Genomic DNA, 15,367 nt, shown 5'->3' on the forward strand with positions numbered 1-15,367 from the left:
GACGTCTGTAATCAATTTCTAACTTTTCAACTTTTGACCTTAACTCGCGGCAGTAAGGTTTACTTTCTAATGTTCGTGGTGTACGATATAACCTAAGGCGATATTGCATGTTTCTCTGCAATTTACGTAATGTGTGATGGCCCTTAATTCCTAAACGACCTAGGCACAGTGATGCGGTGATTTTGGTATATTTTGGACGATATTCGCGGTCATCTGACAATTCTCATATAGCTAATCTTATAAACACGTAGGTAAAGTCGTTCGATTTGGAGCTGGCCCCGAACGACTAATCCTTTGCCTATTGTTAAGTAAAACCGCACGTGCTACAACCTGCAAAAAAAGGTCAGTCATTTCCTAATTGGCACCTGAGCGCGGGCAAGTCCAACGCTCAAAAAACCAGTGTAAGTGCGTTCTCCGAAAACGCGCTTTTGTTATGCATCTCGATGACACATTTTAGACTGGTTTTATAGCGTTCGACTCGCCGACACTCAATAACCGTAGAGCGACCACACAAGAAATTGCAAATTATTTTTTTATTTTGAACATTATTGCAATTTCCATACAGTGGCAATTCAATAACCGGTTAAAACGGCCCAACCATTTTTTTACGCAGGTAAGTAGCACGTGCGGTTTCACTTACAATAGACAAAGAGTTTAACCCTTAGGGGCCAGCTTGAAAGCTAATGACTATACCGTTGTATCTGTGCAAATGCGTCTATAACATTGATTTAAATGTTACTATTTTGCAAATCAGTTTTTAAACAAAGCTTAAAAAAACATATTTTCTCCTTTTTTTATGGTTACGTTCCCAAAGGGTAAAAACGGGACCCTATTACTAAGACTCACCGTCCGTCTGTCCGTCTGTCTGTCTGTCACCAAGCTGTCTCATGAACCGTGATAGCTAGACAGTTGAAATTTTCACAGATGATGTATTTCTGTTGCCGCTATAACAACAAATACTAAAAACAGAATAGTATAAATATTTTAATGGGGCTCCAAACGTGATTTTGTTGCTGTTTTTTTCCGTAATGGTGCCCCTTCGTGCGCGAGTCCGACTCGCACTTGGCCGGTTCTTTAGGGTTCCGTTCCCAAAGGGTAAAAACGGGACTGTTGCCGCTATAACAACAAATACTATAAAGTACGGAATCCTCGGTGGGCGAGTCTGACTCGCACTTGTTTTATTTAAAGACTTGTTTGATTTTTCGAGAGTAGAAAACGTCTAGGGTTTGCAGATATAAACTCCCGCGCTATTTCTCGCATCACTATAGCAGACCCACCGCAGTAAACCTCGAGGCTATTTGTAATACACGCATACATTGATGGTTGCCAACCGACCATTACCTAGAATGTGGACGAAAACACGCATTGGAATGTAAAGCAAGGAATAATGATAGCTGCAGGGTAGTGTTTTGCAAATTATGACGTCAGATTTAGTTCCTGGTTGCGTTTGGGTTATTTACTCTTAACAACCGTCTGCGAGAGTAACGACACAGAATAAGTAATAGTATTGTCATACAGAACGGCCACGCACCGCCCCGTCCCGAATCGAATTACCTCGCCCCGCGACAGCAGATTGACGGCCGTTTGCCGGCCGCTCAGTACTATTTTTAAGCAACTTACACACACTATGACGCATGACGCTTGTACAGACGTGCCGTTCACACATAGAAACGCAAGTGATTTTTGATGTATAGCGTGTCCGCCCTGTGGTAACGACTAACGAAAATACGTTTTACACCAAAAACGGAGTCTCTCCGGTGTTACAGCATAAATCGTTTGCAATAGATTAATTTAATAGTTACCATTTCACTTTAAACATCAAATTTTATTAAACCTGTCCGCCAGTGTACTGCTATTTATATCGCGCCGTATTTAGCGTTTCCCGCGCACGCGCACCGTATACAGTGTACACTTTATTGCCAGCAGTGTACCGATTAATTTGCCACCCAAGGTATTTGTAGCTTTAGCGCAGACTTTTCCTCCTACTAGATACTGCATTATGATCTTAAGAGTCGACGGCAAACTTGGTTCTTCATACAATCGTATTTACGCTCTAATTTTTAAACGACTAGCTAGATTGCTCTGAAACTTTGTACTTACAATAGGATAAGGTATATCTAGTCCTGTAATTAGTTTATGTAGCTTCAGATACCCTATAAAACTTGTTTTTGCTCTATTTCGTTTGCTTTATAAACTGGAGCTATATAATTAAAAACTGTAATAGATGTCATATATTAAAGAAAAAGTGACGAAGCCCTCCAGTGGTGAAGGCCGGATTCGAACGCCGGCGTCTTTAGCTATCGCGGCATTCGCGGCTAACGCCACGAACCCCGTGGCGCCGTGGCGAGGTGGCCTAGGGGTTCGTGGCGTTAGCTGCGATAGCTAAAGACGCCGGTTCGAATCCGGCCTTCACCACTGGAGGGCTTCGTCACTTTTTCTTTAATATATGACATCTATTACAGTTTTTAATTTATATATAGTAGTATGAATACTTTAAAAAAAACACATCAAAATATTTAATAAAATAATTGTATTTGTTCTCAAACTTGGAGCTATATAAACTAATTACAGGCACAGATATACCTCATGAATTGTCATTGCATGTGGAGTTTCATTTACAATTCAACACGCAGTTTTAAAATGTGAACGAAATTCCGTTGGTATGAAAGGTTAATTCGGCCAAGCTTGCCGGGGACTGTGGGGACGTAAATCCAAGAAATAAAGAGAGGAATCAAAGATATGACGCGAAACTTGCGACGGAAGGTTTGACGATTACGTGGATATTAACGTTTTGTGTACATCAAACTCTATACTTCTGTTTAAAGTTTTGGTAGTCAATAAAAAAGGTACCTTGTGGCGGCTGGCGCTTACGCTGTTTTTCACGACGCTCCAATGCGAATACGCTGCTACGCGTCGTAAGCGCTAACCGCCATAAGGTACCTTTACCTGTGGGACGTCACATTAATTGTATTGTTGTGGTAGATAACGATATACAATTGAAAATTAGACATGTTTTGTTTTTGCTTTTACCCTTGATTAAAACGTGAAAAAAATCAATGTAAAAACTACAAGTGTTATTTATTTCATAATAGCATTACATTATAAACATTATTTTACAGTACATAAAGTGGTATCCGCGAGCCAGGCGAAAATTTCGTCAATCATCGCCTTCCTCGCGAAAACTCGTATAGTGGTTAACGGCTATTTAAGATGCACCCTAGTGGAAGTCAGCTGCCGCTCCGTTGGTGGGTTGAGGAATGGCAGCCACCGAAACACGTAAAAAAAATAAATGTTTTTAGTCATCGCCTTCCTCTTGATACTTTGTCAGATGGTAGTTTAGGTGCTATTGATAGTAAAACCAATCGTCAGCCGGTTGTATCGCGGTGGAAACATCGTCAGCTGGTCACATGAACTTGTAAAAAAAAAAAATGTTTTTAGTCATCGCCTTCCTCTTGATACTTTGTCAGATGGTAGTTTAGGTGCTATTGATAGTAAAACCAATCGTCAGCCGGTTGTATCGCGGTGGAAACACCGTCAGCTGGTCACATGAACTTGTAAAAAAAAAAAATGTTTTCAGTCATCGCCTTCCTCTTGATACTTTGTCAGATGGTAGTTTTGGTGCTATTGTTAGTAAAAACAATCGTCAGCCGGTTGTATCGCGGTGGAAACACCGTCAGCTGGTCACATGAAAATTTAAAAAAAAAGTTTCAGTCATCGCCTCCCGTTTGATACTTTGTCAGATGATAGTTTAGGATCTGTTGTGAATAAAAATAATCGTCAGCCGGCTGTATCGCGGTGGAAACACCGTCAGCTGGTCACATGAACTTGTAAAAAAAAAAATGTTTTTAGTCATCGCCTTCCTCTTGATACTTTGTCAGATGGTAGTTTAGGTGCTATTGATAGTAAAACCAATCGTCAGCCGGTTGTATCGCGGTGGAAACACCGTCAGCTGGTCACATGAACTTGTAAAAAAAAAAATGTTTTCAGTCATCGCCTTCCTCTTGATACTTTGTCAGATGGTAGTTTTGGTGCTATTGTTAGTAAAAACAATCGTCAGCCGGTTGTATCGCGGTGGAAACATCGTCAGCTGGTCACATGAACTTGTAAAAAAAAAACTGTTTTCAGTCATCGCCTTCCTCTTGATACTTTGTCAGATGGTAGTTTTGGTGCTATTGTTAGTAAAAACAATCGTCAGCCGGTTGTATCGCGGTGGAAACATCGTCAGCTGGTCACATGAACTTGTAAAAAAAAAACTGTTTTCAGTCATCGCCTTCCTCTTGATACTTTGTCAGATGGTAGTTTAGGTGCTATTGTTAGTAAAAACAGTCGTCAGCCGGTTGTATCGCGGTGGAAACACCGTCAGCTGGTCACATGAACATATAAAAAAAATTGTTTTCAGTCATGGCCTCCCGTCCCGTTGATTGATACTTTGTCAGATGCTGCTGTGTTGCTGCTGCACAAAAAACTGTTTTAGGTGCAGAGCAGGCATGAGTTTCAATCAAATTTTAGTTAATTTACTTTCATATATTTAGTGATAGCATATCAGTAGTGTGTTAGTGCCGGTTCTAGACCAAAACTTTTCCGCTAGGGGACGACACTAAATCTAATAAAAAATACTGCAAAAATGGAAAATATATCCACCTGGTGCATCAAAACATTCAAAGTATTTAAGATGCACCCTAGTGGAAGTCAGCTGCCGCTCCGTTGGTGGGTTGAGGACTCCCGGTTGATACTTTGTCAGGTGGTAGTTTAGGTGTTTAGGTGGTCAGTGAACTTGTAAACTTGTGAACTTGTTGGTTGATGTTAAAATAAATGTATTTTCTTAGTTCCTTTCTTTCTTTCTTTAAAAAAAAATTGTTTTCAGTCATTGCCTCCCGTTTGATACTTTGTCAGATGATAGTTTAGGTGCTGTTGTGAATAAAAATAATCATTAGCTGGCTGTATCGCGGTGGAAACACCGTCAGCTGGTCACATGAATTTGTAAAATGCTAATTTACTCATTGTTATCCTTATACATAGTAATTTATTAATCTCATGAAAAAGATCGTTAACTATTTATAAGCATTTGGGTATACATATTTTCATTCCTTTTGCTTGATACCCTCTAGCCACAAAGACGATAAAGAAATTAAAAGTAAAAAACGTTGAAACTTCATTCCCCTCCAATTCATTTCTATCCATTCCTTCCAATATTTTCGGAGAAAAAAATGAATCAAAGGACCACGGTGGGTACGTATTTTACCGGTCAACTAATTAATCTAATTCTGGTTGTTTAAATAAATTTAAATGAGTACTAAAATAAATAGATTAGCAACTAAAACGGAGCTAAGTTATACATATAAATATGAGTAGTGTTTTAATGCTGTTACAGCTTTTGTTTGTTTTCAGAAAGGTAACAAGTATTTATTTGGCAACTGAATTATTATAGGTACTCGTATTGGAGACCATTTATGAAGCACATTTTAAAAATAAATCGTCTATCTATTAATTCAAAAATGAAGTTGTTTTAAGTCATGGGTAAATGTTGTTGTTGTTGTTGTTTGTTGTTGTTGTCCTATGGTACCCCATCGGTACAAAGGGCCTTCGTGAGACGTCGCCATCCGCTCCTGTCCTGCGCCTCGCGCTTTGCGTCCCTCCAACTCAGTCCTGCTGCCCGCAGCTCAGCGTCGATTGTGCGCTGCCACGTGCAGGGGTCGGAAACCGGTATTTGCTCCATACAAAAATACCGGTATTATTACGTTCTTTTTCCTTCTTTTGTTTATAATTTCATTTTTAATGGGACATTTTAATAATGCAAAATTGTTTCCTAAATACATGATTCAGTCCTACGTAATGAGCATAAAACAATTCAAAATATTGGGCTATTTCGGGGTTTAAAAAAAATACCGGTTCCAAGCCCTGGCCACGTGTGCGCCGGCCGGCCCTGTCGCTTGCTCCCGTGCGGCTTCCACTTGTAAGCAATCCTGGCCGTGTTGTCATCTGGTCTTCGGAGGGTGTGCCCTATCCACTTCCACTTCCGTTTCGCGATTTCTTGTTTGACCGGGACTTGGTGGCATCGATTCCATAGATCCTTGTTGCTGGAAATGGGAATCCTTGTCGAAGGAATGGATCTTAAGCACTTGGTAAATGAGAAAATTAAAAAATAAAGTTTTTCAAACTATATCGTGTTATATATCAAATGAAAGAACTCATTGTGAGAATCTCAAATATTTTTTGAAGTGAAACTTCTTATGGCACTTCCAACTGACAGCGTTAAACGTTTAACGCTACCATACATAATAATTTAATTTATACCATACATAATATACATACATATACCAGGCGAACATAACTATGAACATACAAATACAAGAGTGTGACCAGTAAGTTGAATAGGGTAATTTCCCGAAAGTAGGGTAATTGATGCTCTTCTTAATAAATCAAGAATAAATCGCTACCATAGATAATTTAATTTTATACTCTATTATTAACTCACTAAAGTTAACTTTCGCTCGACCAGCACGGTGTCTTATCTCCCTCTCTCTCTGTGTATACTTGTTTGATACATACATGTACCAGGCTAACATAACTATAAAGGAGGTTTAAGAATTATATAACTGGAGAGGTGACAGATAAAAATGCCAATAGATAATTTATACCAACGAGTAAAGTAAGTATAATAGGTAAAGAGAGCACTTGAAGCATTTTATGGAAACTGATTTGAAAGCGCCATCTTTGATTTTATTCTGAAACTAAGTATATATGTGTGCGTGCACAACTACATATGCATACATACGTGTACTTTCGTCCCACATAATATTAGGTCTACTTGGCCAGTTTACAAGTACCATTTTTTGTTTGTAACAAAAAACTTTTATTGATTGCAAGATATCAAACAAAAAAAATTACTTGTAAACCGCCCAAGTAGTCCTAATATTATGTAAAAAAGATTTAAAAGAGTTGAATGAATATAACAAAACCATAATAGTAAAGGAAGTATTTTTATTGCTTTTCAATTTGGTATACAAAGATAGTACCTAATAAGAGCAGGTGTACCAGGTTGTCCCATAATGACCTGGACTGACCCATTTCTGCGCGACATGTCATGACATGTTATGCACTATTGGATAGCAATGTCCAAAATTGAGTACCGAAGTGTCATAAAATTCCTGTTTAAAGAAGGATTATCTCCCGCTCAAATCAAAGATCGTTTAGATGGCGTATTCGGCGAGTCTTCTCCTTCTTATAGCACCGTAAAAAACTGGGTAAACGAGTTTCGATTTGGTCGGGAAGCTGTCGAAGATCTGGGACATGATGGAAGACCAGTGGAGGTCCTCACTTCTGAAAATATCAACAGCGTCCAAGAGGAAGTTTTAAGTGATCGCCGCCTAAAGATCAGAGAAATAGCAGCAAGACTAGGGCTTTCTAAGAGCACCGTCCACCGCATAATTCACGATCATCTTCACATGAGTAAGGTCAGTGCAAGGTGGGTACCTAAACTTCTATCAGCTGTTCAGAAAGAAGAACGCGTGAAATGTGCCTCTAAATTTTTGGAGCTCTGTGGCGAAAACCCTAAAAGCATAATTAAACGGCTGGTAACTGGAGACGAAACAATGGTGCTTTATTATGATCCCGAGAGCAAACGCGAGTCGATTGAGTGGCGTTTTAAAAACGAAAAGCCCCCTATTAAAGCGAAGGTGCACCAGTCCACCAAAAAGCTGATGTGCACAATCTTTTGGGATGGCCATGGTATCCTGATTGTCGATTTTAAAGAACGTAATACCGTTATAAATGGCTCTTATAAATTTTTCAATATATTTGTACATTCTTATACGATGGCCCAGCGTAGGCCAGTCCAAGGGACGCAGCTATGCGGTGGAATGAGATATCAATATCACTTGCTCGCTCTCGCTCTAACGCATAAATGCGTCCCTTGGACTCCCTCGTGACCTTGTAGATACTACTACTTTCCGAATCAGAAAATAGATATTTTGTCAGCGCATAAGGTGGTAAAGATTGACAACTAACTGAACTAACGGATTAGCGTCTTTAACATTTCATACAAGTTATATGGGTCGAAATGGAAGTTTAATTTACGATTACTCCTGAGATATTAATTTAAATTGTATGGTGTAAGGGACCTTTGTAATCTGTATGAAATGCTTAATATAACTGACGTATTTAATTTGGTAATTATTATTAATACTGTATCCGTGTAAATAGCTTTGCAAATACCACATACTATGAAATCTTTTTGTAGTAAAGATAAGAATGGGTATAGTAAGTTATCCTTAAAAGATAGACATACACCATCGCGGACTTTTTTGTAGAGCAATGAAAGAGAGATCTTTCCACCATACATTGTTTTGTTATATCTCAAACGGGTTGGGCAGCGTTTTCGATTAAATGTGTTAGCCAGCGTGATTTTTTTCTGACTTGATTACCAAATATCGTCATATTACAACCAATTTACACAAAACCTTAACAAATTATACGACTTAACCTTCCTCAAGAATCACTCTATTCATAGGTGAAAACCGCATAAAAATCCGTTCAGTAGTTTTCACTAAAATTATTACGATATACTTACTGCTCGCTTAATACTTTGATAAAATACAAGCCTATAGTTGCAACCGCTGTGTGGCGCTGTCTTCGTGCACGGTCCCAATAACCATTATTCGATAAATTGTCCTTGAAATGAATAATGTGCTGATTTTATAACGTTTTCAAGGCAAAATCATATTTTTCTGCCTTAATTTTGATTTGAATTCTTTTTGCATACCTACCTACATCAAGCCTTTTAAGGCCATCCCGCCGATTCGTCGCCGCCGCCGACTAATTTTGACCGGCGGCGCTCATATCTAATCAGTAGGCCGAGCACATGATTGACGCGACAGTATCTCGCCGCGAAATAGACTACCCGTCTTTTACTAACTGTATGAATTAAAGAGGGACGAGTAGTCTATGTCGCGGCGAGATACTCTCGCGCCAATCATGTGCTAGCCCGGCTGATCACGTCTATTTTTGCATTAGCATATTATTACACTTTCATCGGACATAAAGAAGTAATTTAAATTTCAACTGAATCAGATCACGGTTGTTCCTAAAGGTAGGTATTTTAGTTTTTCGTAAATAACTCGTAACATCATATAGCAAATTTATATACAATTTTCCATAAAAAGTTTCTGAACACTCACTTGGATCAAATATCTGGACCCAAAGAGGGAACAGTGGCTTGGTAGAAAATAGGTGGCTGACCGAGCCAATTTTGATTCACAACAGCACCTAAGCTATAATCTGACAAAGTATCAAACGGGAGGCGATGACTGAAAAAAATTTTTTTTTTGACAAGTTCATGTGACCAGCTGACGGTGTTTCCACCGCGATACAACCGGCTGACGATTGTTTTTATTCACAACAGCACCTAAACTATCATCTGACAAAGTATCGAACGGGAGGCGATGACTAAAAACAATTTTTTTTTACAAGTTCATGTGACCAGCTGACGGTGTTTCCACCGCGATACAACCGGCTGACGATTATTTTTAATCACAACAGAAGCTAGAAGGTGATATTTTAAGTAGGACAGATTCCATTATGCTTTCAAATATTTCAAAATTGCTCCAATTCTACTGCATCGTTCAACAGGCATGGATACAATGTCCTTACGTTCCTTAAATTTTAAATGACTATTTAATATCAGTTTAATGTCAGCGATGCGCACAGGGCCGCAAGAGAGAAATTTCACGAGTGGACACTCTGTGGTAGACCGGAAGTGGGCAGGTTATTTAATGAGATGTGTGAAACGCGAAGAATATTCAAATCTCGCTTAAAATGGTGCCAGGACCATCAAACCCAAATAAAAATGAATATTCTAGCTTCACAGCACTCCAAAAAGGACTTCCGGTCATTTTGGAACGCCACAAACAACATGAAGTTTCGACCTTCGTGCCCTATGAGTGTTAATGGCAAAACTGACACCAAAGACATAGCTAACACTTTTAAAGATCATTTCGTTGTCAAATCACCTCTTGTGCGGTCGCAGGATGAGATGAACGGTGCTGAGGTCAACGTGAAACCTGGACCGGGATACTCTGCTAAGGATGTAGCAGAGGCTATTAAATCTATCACCCGAGGCAAATCCCCAGGACACGATGGCCTCAGCATCGAACACCTTCAAAATGCGGGTCCCCATATCTCGAGAGTGTTAGCTTTGTTTTATACGCTGTGTGTAAGGCACTGTTATCTGCCCGAGGATATGATGAAAACTGTAGTTATTCCTGTACCCAAAAATAAAACTGGAGATTTGTCCGACACCAATAACTACAGGCCTATATCCCTTGCGACTATTATTGCTAAGGTATTTGATAGTGTGCTTAATGTACAATTAAATAAGTACGTGAGCCTTAACCCCAACCAGTTTGGTTTTCGACCAGGGTTATCAACGGAAAGTGCAATACTGTGCCTTAAGCACACTGTCAATTACTATTTAAACAGAAAGACGCCAGTTTATGCGTGCTTCTTAGACCTGTCTAAGGCTTTTGACCTGGTTTCCTACAATATCCTATGGAAAAAACTAGAAGCCATTAAATTACCTAATGAGACCATACAAATCCTGAGGTACTGGTATGGAAATCAGGTCAATAGCGTTAGATGGTCAAGTACCTTATCGGACCCGTATCGGTTGGAGTGTGGGGTGAGACAGGGGGGGTTTAACCTCGCCCACACTTTTTAACCTTTACGTAAATGAGCTTCTCGAGGCGCTCGGCAAAACTCATGTCGGCTGCCATATCGACACAGTTTGTCTGAATAATTTGAGTTATGCAGACGATATGGTTTTGTTGAGCGCGTCGGCTTGTGGTTTGCGAAAACTTTTATGTATTTGCGAGACCTACGCCATCCATCATGGGCTAAAATATAATGTGGGTAAAACGCAATACATGGTGTTTGAACCTACTGGGTATCGGATACCCAAGGTACCTCCCATCAACCTGAGTGGTACTCCACTGGAAAGGGTGAGGGCTTTTAAATATTTAGGCCATGTTGTCACCTCAGACCTAAAAGACAACATGGATATCGAGCGTGAACGGAGGGCCCTGTCGGTGAGGGCAAACATGATTGCGCGTAAGTTTGCGCGATGTACTAGGGAGGTGAAATTAACTCTCTTTAGAGCATATTGCACTTCCCTCTATACGTGCAGCTTATGGACATACTACACGCAGCGGGCCTATGGGGCTCTCCGGGTCCAATATAACAACGCGTTCCGGGTCCTGGTGGGGCTGCCTCGCTTCTGCAGCGCGTCAGGGATGTTTGCTGAAGCACGCATAGATTGCTTTTATACGACTATGCGCAAACGATGCACATCCCTGGTGCGCCGGGTGCGGGCCAGCCCCAACCCCATCCTGCGGTTGATAGCCAAGAGGTTTGACTGCCCATATATGAGGCACTGTGAGGACATGCATGTTTCTAGAAGTACTTATTATGTATAAGCTACTTGGGTATGTACTTCTAGAAACATAAGTCAGTTCATTTCAATATTGTTTATTTTTTATTATTTATTGTAATGTTAATTTTTGTGATAATAATTATTCTGTATATATAGTGATAGATGTAAGCATTAACATAGCTATAAGTACTTACTAACACAAGCTATATGAGTCTGTAAAGTTACTCGAAATAAAAATGATTTATTATTTATTATTTAATATAATTAACGACCGAATTAACTAGGTCTGGTGAACGAACTTCCCACCTGGTGGTTATTAAGTTGAGGCATTAATTCATTATTAGTTCAGTAATACATAAAATATCAATATCAAAATCATTCAATAAAGTTCTATCTGTAAATATTTTCCTCTAATACATTGAATGTTTTAATGCACCAGGTGGATATACTTTCCATTTTTGCAGTATTTTTCATTAGATTAGTGTTGTCCCCTAGCAGAAAAGTTTTGGTCTAGAACCGGCACAAACACACTACTGATATGCTATCACTTTTTACAAGTTCATGTGACCAGCTGACGGTGTTTCCACCGCGATACAACCGGCTGACGATTGTTTTTACTAACAATAGCACCAAAACTACCATCTGACAAAGTATCAAGAGGAAGGCGATGACTGAAAACAGTTTTTTTTTTTACAAGTTCATGTGACCAGCTGACGATGTTTCCACCGCGATACAACCGGCTGACGATTGTTTTTACTAACAATAGCACCAAAACTACCATCTGACAAAGTATCAAGAGGAAGGCGATGACCGAAAACATTTTTTTTTTTTACAAGTTCATGTGACCAGCTGACGGTGTTTCCACCGCGATACAACCGGCTGACGATTGGTTTTACTATCAATAGCACCTAAACTACCATCTGACAAAGTATCAAGAGGAAGGCGATGACTGAAAACATTTTTTTTTTTTACAAGTTCATGTGACCAGCTGACGGTGTTTCCACCGCGATACAACCGGCTGACGATTGGTTTTACTATCAATAGCACCTAAACTACCATCTGACAAAGTATCAAGAGGAAGGCGATGACTGAAAACATTTTTTTTTTTTACAAGTTCATGTGACCAGCTGACGGTGTTTCCACCGCGATACAACCGGCTGACGATTGGTTTTACTATCAATAGCACCTAAACTACCATCTGACAAAGTATCAAGAGGAAGGCGATGACTAAAAACATTTTTTTTTTTTACAAGTTCATGTGACCAGCTGACGATGTTTCCACCGCGATACAACCGGCTGACGATTGGTTTTACTATCAATAGCACCTAAACTACCATCTGACAAAGTATCAAGAGGAAGGCGATGACTAAAAACATTTTTTTTTTTTACGTGTTTCGGTGGCTGCCATTCCTCAACCCACCAACGGAGCGGCAGCTGACTTCCACTAGGGTGCATCTTAAATAGCCGTTAACCACTATACGAGTTTTCGCGAGGAAGGCGATGATTGACGAAATTTTCGCCTGGCTCGCGGTCTAGTAGCACCGTGCTACCTAGTGCGGTACTTTACCACTTTACGTGCCTATGTCGAAAATTTAAATGGCAAAACTGTAAAACGTTGTACGATACACGTGCAAATACCTACTTCTTGCACTTGTATCGTGATGTAGATATTATAAAACACGCATTTATAAGTACTTATCGCGGTAATATGAATAACATAATTTTTCAAAATTGTTACTTGCATTGCACCCTTCTTCCTACTAGTGAAGCATCTTGTAGGAGGTCATCTATGTTTAGCAACAGTATTGCTTTAAGTTATTTGTGGCAATCGTTTGTTACTCAAAAGGGTATTACTCGTGGGGTTTACGTTACGTTTTTTAGTTCCGTACCCAAAGGGTAAAAACGGGATCCTATTACCATAGAGTAACTTATACTAGAGCGGTACTGTCATAGTAAATTTTGTAACCCCAGTAAATTCACTGCCATCTGTCGACACACTTTAAAACTAAAAATGAAGATTTATAAAAATACGATAGAATGTATTTAAATATAGATGTTTTTTTTTATTTGCATTAATTATTTTTATGATTTTGACCCATGTTCTTTCACTGATATGCGTTAAAATTGTTAAATAACAAACGAAACCGTCAACGCCATCTATACGACTGTAGGCCAAAGCTAGTAGCGCCCTCTGAACGAGAATCAAATTTTCTTGATTTTCGAGGCACGTTTTTTCCTTAGACTGTATCCATCTATTACGGAGTTATATCTATCTTTGCTATTACTAATGGCTCCTCTACACGATGGCCCAGCGTAGGCCAGTCTAAAGCGAGGTTTAGACTAGCAAGAACTTCCATGCAATTTACGTTACATTGCTGACTACTAAGGTAAACTGCATTCAAAATGTTTATCAGGTGGGCAACGCATAAGTGGCTCCTCTGGTGTTGCTTATGTCCATGGGCGGCGATGACTGCTTCCCATCAGGCGGCTCGTCTGCTCGTTTGCTTCCTATTACATAAAAAAAAAACCACAATGTAATGAAAATTGCATGCAAGTTCTTGCTAGTCTAAACCTCGCTTAAGCGACGCAGCTATGCGGTGGAATGAGATAGCAATATCACTTGCTCCCTCGCATAAATGCGTCCCTTGGACTGGCTAGTATAAGCCATTTTTTTATGCTAGTAAGTAGCACGTGCGGTTTCATTTAACAATAGACAAAAGATAAGCCGAAAGGGGACTGTTTGAAATCTACATACCATACCTTCGTGCCGTTTTACTTAACAATATACAAAGGATAAGCCGTTCGGGGCCCGCTTGAAATCGAAAGATCATACGTTGATCTGTGGACAATTGTCTCCGTATTATTTATTTATTTACTTATTAACGGTTTACAGAATCCTATTTTCCTCTTGGTGCATATTTGATAAACAAATGGGGCAAAGTTGGACGGAATTTTATTATACACGTTATTTTGTCCGGCAGTGTACTTTGTGTTTATTTCGGTGGGCGAAAGCTCACTTCAAACGTAGGCCGGAACCGATCGCGATTTGATCAAACCGACCAGTTGCTGGTTACATTTTATGTGTGTGTACCACAGACATAAAATTATGTGTGTGCGTAGACCGGTGGTTGCTGGGGCAGAATGGTTTTTAATGTTTGTCTTATCACACATGACACATGACCTTAATCGATTTTTAGGGTTCCGTACCCAAAGGGTAAAAACGGGACCCTATTACTAAGACTCGGCTGTCCGTCTGTCTGTCACCAGGCTGTACCTCTTGAACCGTGATAGCTAGACAGTTGAAATTTTCACAGATGATTTATTTCTGTTGCCGCTATAACAACAAATACTAAAAACCGGCCAAGTGCGAGTCGGACTCGCGCACCGAGGGTTCCGTACTTTTTAGTATTTGTTGTTATAGCGGCAACAGAAATACATCATCTGTGAAAATTTCAACTGCCTAGCTATCACGGTTCTTGAGATACAGCCTGGTGACAGACAGACGGACAGACGGACAGCGGAGTCTTAGTAATAGGATCCCGTTTTTACCCTTTGGGTACGGAACCCTAAAAACAAAATAAAATAAATATTTAAGTGGGGCTCCCATACAACAAACGTGATTTTTTTGCCGTTTTTTGCGTGATGGTACGGAACCCTTCGTGCGCGAGTCCGACTCGCACTTGGCCGGTTTTAATTATTATTATTATTAATTCTTTATTTCAGATAGTTATTTTATCCATAGAATTGTTAGTTTGGCTTATGACTACGTTAGTTACTTACTACTACTAAATTATTTAATTATTTACACTTAATGTATCCCACATAACACATGACCTTAAACGTTTTTTTTTTGTGTTTTGCTAGTAGGCAAGGTAAGATAAACAGTTTGTTTAGCTCGGGGCAAGAGAAACGTATGAGGATTGCCTACAACTGTTTCTCTTT

The 15,367-nt window shown here is 39.6% G+C and overlaps 1 protein-coding gene across 1 annotated transcript in view; it reads left to right on the forward strand.

The window, feature by feature from the left end:
- LOC134740894 (laminin subunit alpha-2) overlaps window positions 1–15,367 on the forward strand; it is a 313,744-nt gene that overhangs the window by 148,715 nt on the left and 149,662 nt on the right. The gene's annotated exons all lie outside the window — the stretch shown is intronic.

This window comes from Cydia strobilella, chromosome 4 (assembly GCF_947568885.1).
Source record: "Cydia strobilella chromosome 4, ilCydStro3.1, whole genome shotgun sequence".
NCBI lineage: Eukaryota > Metazoa > Arthropoda > Insecta > Lepidoptera > Tortricidae > Cydia > Cydia strobilella.